At 42.6% G+C, this 9,940-nt stretch overlaps 1 pseudogene; it reads left to right on the plus strand.

Annotated features, from left to right (window-relative positions):
• Positions 1-7,523: 7,523 nt before the first annotated feature.
• Positions 7,524-9,310, plus strand: LOC103594596 (annotated as a pseudogene).
• Positions 9,311-9,940: the final 630 nt, after the last annotated feature.

A 9,940-nucleotide genomic window follows, 5' to 3' on the forward strand; every position in this document is an offset into this window, starting at 1 on the left:
TGGAAGAGTGGTTTGTTTATGTGCTAAACAGATTGTAAAGGCCATCATGCTGTATGAAAGCAACTAGGGAAATAATTATTTAAAACACGAATGTGTGGAGTTCCAGTCAAGATGGCAGAATAAGCGGTTCCCAGCGTGTCACTGTCGCCCACAAATCAACCAATTTACAATTATAAAAATGTAACATCAGCCAAGCTGGGGCCACTAGAGCTCAGGAGAAGAGGAAGAGAGATCTATGGAGTTCATGAAGGTGGGAGAAACCACGATGAGAGAAAGAAAAAACTGCTCTGAGCGTTTTGGGCCACGGCCACTTTAAGGCTCGAGCTGCTGAGTGCATGGAGCAGGAGCTGGCAGAAGCCACAGCTGTGCCCTTCAGATGGAGATGCTTGGAGGCGGCAGGGGAGAAGAAGGCCTTGGTGGCCCCGAGAACAGCAAGACCACTAATAGGGTTCCCATGGACCCAGACAGGAGCAAGGAACCAGAACAGCTGATAAAGGGGAGCCACTCAGAGGCTGGAGAGTCATCACAAGGAACCAGTGCAGGACCCATCCCATGGGAAATGTTTGGAGCACAGGCAGTGGGGTAGATGGGCCCACTGGGAGAACACTGGGACACAGCAAGTACAGCCAATCCGCTCCCTAATCAGCGCAGGACCACTCAGAGGAGACTGGTCGAGAATGCAGAATTGCATGGGGTGCAGTTTGATGAAAAAACTCAGGCCCAGATCAGAGTTTCTACACAACCCAGGTGCAACGAGTCTCTGGAGAGCTGGAAGTACCTATAAGGTCAACCATTAAAGCCTGAGCTGCACAAAAAGTCTTCCCTAGGGAAACAGCAGCAAAGCAGCAATTTAGCTCAACCACACAACTCAAGTACTGGTTCCCACAAGAATTCCCCCCATTTTAGAAGCAAGCAAAGGACAAAAAATTTGTTGTGGCTCAGGCACACCACCAGCACCTTGGGGCCCACTAGGGGACATGAGGAATGGAGCCAGAGATCAGACCTCCACCCACAACCACTCACACTGCCAGCGTCTGGGGGTCTTCCCAGGACCCAAGGCATAGAGTCAGGGACCGGACCCCCTCCCACAACCAGGCACACCACACCAGCACCTCAGGGCCTGCCCAGTGACCCAAGGCATGGAAAGGGGACTGGAACTCCTCCCACAACCAGGCACACCACCAGCAGAAAGGAGCATGAGCAAAACATCACCTCCATGTGGGTGGCCCATCACAACCACCACAATAACCATGGTTGCCGCAAAAGCAGCTAGACACCACAACCACCACACAGATGGTCCGTCAGCCACTCGAGTGCATTGACACAAGGAGAGTTACCAGCAGAGATAAAGAAGAGGACATCTCTCCCCACAAAGCCCATTTCAGAGTGACAGAAGAAGCATCTGCTCTATGATAATATTGGGGGACCTGATCACACCTCTCAGCATTAGACAGATCATCTAGACAACAAATCAACAGAGTAACCGTTATTCTTTCAGAAAGAGAGAAGAAATCTAGGGTAATTAGAGGGGGGAGGGGGAGAGAGATGGGGAGAGATTGGACAAGGGGCATAAAGAATAATTATGATTTGTAACAATACATATGCTAGTAATATTGATTTGATCAATATATCTTAGTGTTGAACCCCAAAAATATGTATAATCAATTTTGATGATGCAATAAAAATTTTTTAAAAAAGAATGTGTGAATGTTTATAATATCATAGTAACCTTAAGAGATTAATTTCTAGTTCTCTCATCTTATATCCAATATAGGTGAAAATTAACTTATACTTGACCTGCAGGGGCTGAGGTAAGTAAATTTGCAAACATTGAGTTATAAACTTCCTTTATTTTTTTTCCCCAAAAACATTTCCCTTAATTCACATTCCTCCCCTGAATGAGTCAAGATTTTTGAGATTAAGACATCAACACAGAGCAAAAGATACCTCAGAGCAAGGTTATGGTCTCCCCATTCCTCAATTCTCCCCCTCTCTCTAATCTATTTCCAACAATTAAGATTTCAATTTCAAAATACACCCATAAGATCTTCAAAACACCAGACAAAACCCCCATTCACAAAAACAAGGTACCCTTACTTATATACAGTAAAAACATTCCTTCTTTGTCAAGGTTTATTTTTCCAGTCTTGATCTGAGGCTGACAGCTGGCAGCATCTAATTTAAAGATAGGGTTTTCTTTCATTGAAATATTCCATGTGGCTCTTTGACCATCAAGGTATGTTTTACAGCCTAAAAGTATCAAACTTAGAGCAAAACCTCCACTGTTTCAGGGCTGACCATGCTGAGCTTGTCCTAAAGTTTTCTGCACTTCTCAGCAAATCTCAAAGGCAAGGCTGATGTTGCTGAGCACAGTGATTCCTGCCAACATGCCTGGTCTCAAAGCCTCAGTCATGTTGATAACAGCACTTGGTAAAGGAAAGGGTGCCAATGTGAAGATGAACACCAAATAGCTGAGAGCCTCATTCAACTAGGAGATTAATAACCAGAGCGTGGGAACACTTGGGTTCCACCACTGCATACTAACAGAGCCCACTCCTACCTCACAGGAGGTCCAAGGAATTCAGGCACCTACATACCTGTGGCCCCTGTAACCAATATTCCTAAGGGTCACTCTGTAATCCATGGTCTGTGCATCTTCTGGTACTTGCATGGATACACCAAGGAGGACTAGCAGAAGCAATGCTGCAGGAACAGAGCCATCTGGGGTAAAGCTGGGGCCTCCCTCAGGGCATGGTTTTCAAAAGCCCCTAAGTGGCCCTGTGTGCCACTTTGATGCCAGCTTCCTACCAAGCCTCCTTCTCTCCAAACTTCTCATCCCATCCCCCAAGCCCTGATTTCTCTGTTCTCCTCCATTCCTTGGGAGAGGAGAAGATATCCTCCATGGAGATACACAGCTGTGACCCCAGCAAGCTTCCTTGGATCCATTTAATTGATCCCGAGTTCCTCGCACAGGGTCAGGCACATAGCGGCATCCAATAAATAAATATGTGTTGAATGAATGATGCTGCTCCTCTATATATCCAGAACATGAAGTAAAACAGAACATAAGTGGTAGTGTACATAAAAAAGGGACACGGTGCACTTCAAAACTTAGTCAAGTTAATAAATCTTCTGTAAGCCAAGAGGAGGAATAATCAAGACAAACAAGAGTAGCACCACGATCATCTATGAACAAGGACCAAAATTCTGTGTTTACGGTAAGAATAATCACTGAAACTTCTTTAAGCCTCCTGATTTCTGGATGAGGGTGGAGGGACATGGGGCTGACATTGTCATATAGGGAAGGAACAAATAATCTAAGAATCAGGAGACCTGGGGCTTCCAAAAAATGTATATGCAGCCACTAATTACCTTGATTATGTTAATGATACTGAGAACCTGAAAGATCCCAATGGGGAAGATATTGAAGTAGCTGTGAGGAAGAGTAAGATTCTGTTCTGAGAACATTCATTCAATGAACACTAATTTACTCAACAACTATTGTATGGCAGGCCTTGAGATGGGGACACAGTGCTAAACAAGACAGCCATGGTACCTGTCCTCATTAACAGGCACTCTAGAGAGAATATCAGTAAGTATCAAGCCACTGCAATACTACAGAAGGGTGCTGGGTGGGGGGTGGGGGTGGCAGGGAACACAGTGATTACCTTCCCCAGAATTGAGGGTTCCGAGAAAGCATCTGAGAGGAAGTGATATCTAAACCAAGATTACAAGAATGAGCACAGTTCAGGGAGGCAAAAGAGAAGCATATTAGTCCATTTCCAGTTGCTTATAACAGAATACCTGAAACTGGGTAATTTATTTTTTAAAAGATGAAATTTATTTCTTACAGTTTTGGAGGCTGGGAAGTCTAAAGTCCAGGACATACATCTGGAGAGGGCCTTCTTCCTGGTGGGGTTACTCTTTATAGCAGCACAGGTATCACATGGCAGATGGCCTGAGCAAGATGGCTAACATGCTCACTCACTTTCCTTACAGCCATCAGAACCATGCCCATTACTCCATGAATAAATATCAGTCCATTCCCAAGGGCACAGTCCTCACAATCTAATCACCTCTTAAGAGCCCTACCTTCCAAATACCATAATTGGATATCTACCATCATAACACTGTTACAGTGGGGGTCAAGTTTCCAATACATGAACTTCTGGGGATCACATTTAACCCATAGCAAGGAGATCAAGGGAAGCAACCCAGAAGGAAGGAAGGGAAAGTGTTCCAGAAGGAACAGCTTGTACAAAAGGGACCATCTCTTCATGTAACCAAGTATGTCATTTTCAAATAAGATAGTTCATAAAATATTGTTGGCACTTCCATTAGAGCTAACTGTATGAATCATTTTTACAATTGTCTAGATACCACAACGGTTAAAAAAAAAAAAAAGCTTACTTTCTCTGCTTATTCAATATAATCTCTCAGAATTTAATCTATCCTAGGTCAGACCAAGAGCATAACATGAAACTGCCTGGTGATGTATTGTGGGCAGGGAAGTTTTTTTTAACTGGGAAAGATATAATATTCTCTCAGTTTTCCCATAACTTTTTAATCTGGGAGGCCAACTTAAATGAGGTGGATAGAGTTACACCTGCTTTGTGCTGACTTATGTCTCCTACTGAATTTTAAATTACTCTTGGGTAGTGTCTTGAATGCCCCTGCTACACCTGTGCATGACAGACTCTAGAATGTTTGGTAAACAAACAAATAAATTGTCCAGCATATTGCAAAGAAAATATCAAGGTTTCTGAAATGCTCAAATGTTTTCTAAAATGTCAGTCTACTCCCCTTGTGACCCAGCTAGGTCTTGGGGATGAGGGTGACTATGGAATGGAAAAGTCTCCTAAACTGTGAATACAAAATAGAAACAAGAGCTCCCTAGACTGCCACACAGGACAGGTCTGGTTGATGTGACAAAAACTAAAAGTTTCATGCTCCTCAGCCTCTGCACCAACCCTGGGATTGTGTTCACAAAAAGTAATAACGCACCTTCCCCCACCTACACACACCCGTGCGCACACACACACACACACAGACACCTGGGAGACAGAGTTGCCGAATGGTTAGATCACAGGCTCCCAAGGCAGACTGCTGGATTTGATTTTGACTCTGGCACTTACTGGGTCGCTGAAGGCAGTTATTTAACATCTTCCTGCTTAATTGCCTAATCTATAGAATGAACATAAGATACGACCTACCTCATAGAGTTGATTGTTCCCCCCATATTCACTGAGTAATTAGGTACCTGGCTAAGTGTTCACTATCTCCCAAAGACCCTTCCACTATCCTAGAAGAACTTAGACCCCACATCCAAACCAATTCAAAACTCGCACCTTCTGGTGATCTTTCTAAGTACCAGTGACCTTCACACATAATATGTTTTGACAGCCCACTTTGACGGCCACACCTTGAACCTTGTTAATACCCAAATTGCTCCACATCAGAAAGACTGATATCTCACACTTCCTGACCACAGCCTACTCTTCTTTACCTCTTACATTCTCACTCTCGTTACACCTCCCAGAAACACGGAATTCAGTCACAACTTTAGTAAACAAAAATGGATTGAATGCCTGTGATATCCCAGGCACTGTTTCCTTGTTTCTTCCACTTCCTTTCAACTTACCAGACTCCTTCTAGCTCCAATTTCTTTTTCCTCCCAACCTAGGCCCTGTAGTGAATTATTTGAGCCATTTTTTCCTCTATACTCTCAAATTCATTGAACCTATGTTTTTCTGTTTGAAGTCTCAGTTTTCTCAAGGGAAGCACGTATTAATTCTTAATTTGTCTCTTGAACAGTTTCATTTTTCTAAAGGTGAAGGAAGTAATAGCAAAATTTCTCCATTAGTTATTGCACATACACATGTTAATGTGTATTCTCACCTCATACCACATACAAAATAAATCCCAGGTTACTTATAGATTCAACTTTTTTTTTAATCCAACCATAAGAATTAAATAGTTAAATAGGAAATATAGTTCCCATAAGCCTTCCTTAAAAAAAAAAAAGTAAAAGCCCAAATTCAGCTAAAGAAGAAAAAATGGTAAGAACTCTTACAAACAGAATGATGATTAGTACTGAATCCATTTAACGATAGAACTAAGCAAAAAATAAATAAAACAAAATTATAGGGATTATGGTTGGGAAATGAAATGTTAGTGTTATAAACTGCAACAATGCAGAGATGTAAATAACAAAAGTTGGAGAAAGGGCAGATGGAGATTTTCCTTATCATTTATCAATTTATATTTTGGTGCTAAGAGATACTATTTAATATATTTTTAACAATTAAGAATATATATGTATCTTGTTTATTAAAAGATATTTTTAAGGAAATAGAGATAAACACAAAGATAAATGAAAACACAGTAGTGAAGGGGCCTGTAATGGAAGGGTTGGCCCCAGAGGCTTCGGCAATGCCTTCAGGGCCTTTTCCCCCTTCTCTTGATAATCCCATTCTTTTATACAAATCTTCTTAGCATCATTGCATTTTTCTCCTGAAAATGCTCTCTGCTTCTCTACCACATGGCCAGGCTTGCAAATTTTCCAAATCTTCACACTCTGCTTTCCTTTTAAATTCTGGCTTTACATCATGCCTCTGCCATCATAACTCAGGGTAGACAGTTACAAGCAGTCATGCAGCTTCCTGAATGTTTTGCTGCTCAGAAATTTCTTCCGCCAAACACCCTAGGTCAGCACCTTGAAGTTCCACATTCCATAATACTTTTGGGCATGAATAGAATGCATCCAAGTTCCTTGCCAGTTCATATCAAGGGTGATCTTTGCCCCAGTTTCCAACAAGTTCCTTCTCATTTACATCCGAGATCTTCTCAGAATGGCCTTTACTGTCCATATCTGCTCACCACAATTTAACCAGTCTCTAAGAAGTTCCAAACTTTCCTGGTTTTCCTGTCTTCTAAACTCCCACCAGCAGCTAGGCTTTTTCTAGCCTGCTCCTTCAAATTCTTCCAGCCTCTCCTCAACACCCAGTTCCAAAGCTGCTTCCACATTTTCAAGTATTTGTTATAAGCAATACCCCACTTCTCTGGTACCCATTTCCTATATTAGTCTGTTTCTGTTGCTTGTAACAAAATACCTGCAATTGGACAATTTGTAAGAAAACAAATTTTATTGCTTACAGTTTCTGAGACTGGGAAGTCCAAAGTCCAGGGAACACATCTGGTGAGGTGACCCTACAGCAATGCAGGTTGTCACATGGTGAGAGTGGAGGAGCAGAGAGAGAGAGACTCTCACATGCTCCCACTTTAAAGCCCTCAGAACCACGCCCCTGGCCACCATTATCAATCCATTCACTATAGTACAGTCCTGAGAATCTAATCACCTATTCAAGGCCCCACCTTTCAATTTCTATAGTAGGATTTCCCACCCTCTTTACACTGTCACAGTGGAGGCTAAGTTTGGGGGCACATCAATCCACAACAGAGAGGTTGGGCTACATACATATATGTCTCATTCTTTTTCATTTCAGTTTGGGTGTGGACAAAAGATGCCTACCTTTCTGTATCATGGGGATACCTTCATAATATTCTCACACCCTGAACCTCCACTGAATCTAGCAGTTTTAGCAGCATAGACTGAGCTGAGAATAAAGAAAATCATGGAGAAACTAGACCAGCTGATCCTGCCCAGACCTTTCACCCACGTGAACACCACCATCAGTGCTGACCACAGCAGAACCATCATCCTCAACCCTAGAGACACATACTGCAGAGGGGATCAACTGGACATCCTGCTGGAGACAAGGGACCACCTGGGATACAGGAAGGAATACGGCAGGGAATTCTTGAGGGCCAGGATGTCCTCCCCAGCCCTGCAATCAGGTGCTGCAGGAAAGGTGACTGACTTCAACAATGGGACCTACCTTGTCAGCTTCACTCTGTTCTGGGAAAGCTGCATTTCCCTGTCTCTCCTGCTCATGCACCCCAGTGAAGGGGCATAAGCTCTATGGAGAGCAAGGAACCAGGGCTACGACACAGTGATCTTCACAGGCAAATTTGCCAGTGGCACCTCCCAGGTCCTCTCTGGATGTGGCCTGACCCTAAACACAAGTGTCAAACTTTGCCAGTAGGTGGATGCTCAAGACCAAGGAGCCTTCTATTGTGTGAGACCTCCACATGTTCCCTATGAGGCCCCGATCCTCATGACCATTAGCAACATAATAAGGAAGAGCAGAAACTTTAACATAAGGTAAACAGGACTTCAAAAACAATGTGCATTTAGACAAGGAGGATATTCCCCTATACCAAATACCCCAATCATTTTAATTAACAGCAAGCACTGTAATACATATTGGTTACCAGCTTTTTTCTCCCAATGGCCACAGTTCCTATCAGGTGATCTTCTCCACACAGCTACTTTCCAGTCCTTCAGGCCCAGGGATGGATGGCATCTACTGTTGTATGTCCAAGAGGACTGCATCACCCCCTGTTTGTTTCCTTGAACCAGGCCCTTTATTAAAGTCGTCTGAGCTACCAATTGTGTGCCTATCAGCTATTTCCTGCTAGGACCCTGACTTAGAGGAAACTTCATGTGCAAATGCACTGAAAGTGTATTTACAAAACTGAAACAGGCAATGTGGCTGGGTGTCAGCAGACAGGAAAGAGAGTGACAAAAGATAAGGCAGGAAGGTGGCCAGGGCCAGCCATATCATGAAGAATTTGTTAAAGAAGTTTGGATTCTATTTCAAGTAAAATGAGAAGCTATCAAAGTGTCCCAAACAGGGAAACACTTTTTTCTTTTTTATTAATTTGTAACTTATTAAACTAATACATACACATTGTCCAAAACATCAAACTTGCATCAACCATACCAAAGTACAGCAATATCTACCACACTCGCCCATCCCCCAGGTGCAACCACTTTTAATTATCTTAACTGTTTTAAATTCTATTTGCCGCCATACTTTTTAAATATTGTGCTTATGTAGCTTTTTCAGCTACAAGAATCTCAATTTTCTAACCAAATGATCTATTTTTCTCAGGTGAAGGAAGTCGGAGGCAACGCACGGCTGGCACAGCTGCTGCCCAATATGCCATCAGGGACCCATCTGAGACCCATCTTTCTGCTCAGCCTCTTGAGCATGTTGGGTCTTTCTCTCTTGCACTTGTCACCTTAGTGTCTCCACCTCCAGCAATTCGACTGCATTCCAGGCAAGAAGAGAAGGGCAAAGACCAAGAGGTAGAAGGCACATTCCAGATGCATCTGTCCACTTCTAAGAAGCTTCCTAGGAGTCCCACCCAGTGGCTTCTGATCATGCGTCATTGGCCGGAATGACGTAAAATGACTACCATTACTGGTAAGAAAAGCAGGAAAATATAATTTTTTCACTAAGTATGTTGTCACCCTATGTTCTGTCAGTAAGGAAAAGGATGTGGGTAGGTAACCAACAATGTTTGTAACACTGTCATTTCTTGGTGTATCCACGTTGACATTTTCTATCAGTTTCCTGGGTTGGTAGCAGAAGATTTCATTCTCTTCACACTTAATGATTTATTTTCCCAATAGCTATGTACAGGAGTTTTTTAATTAAATTAGTAGTGTTTGTATTACTAATTCAATTTTACTATCTGTTGAGCCAAGTAGTACATCTTCCTTTCTCTCCCCCAAAGAGGGGAGTTGTACTGAAATTAATAATTAATAATTAATTAAATTAATAATTGCCTTATTTTTTCATTTGCATAGTTTTTTGTGTATTTATCTTTAATTTGTCCACATCCTCCATCACATCTGTCAAAATTCTTCTGATTTTACTTTCCAAAATATCAGCACTGTTGGACAATGCATCAAGTCTCTCTCTGTCCCTGCAGAATTCTTCCCAGATCCCTTTATCCAGCCGTCCCATTCAGGAATGGCTGCTGCCTAGCTGCAGCTCAGCTCTCCACCTGGGACTCCTTCACCACTTCC

The sequence above is a fragment of the Galeopterus variegatus genome, unplaced genomic scaffold (assembly GCF_000696425.1).
Source record: "Galeopterus variegatus unplaced genomic scaffold, G_variegatus-3.0.2 Scaffold1584, whole genome shotgun sequence".
NCBI classification, from domain to species: Eukaryota; Metazoa; Chordata; class Mammalia; order Dermoptera; family Cynocephalidae; genus Galeopterus; species Galeopterus variegatus.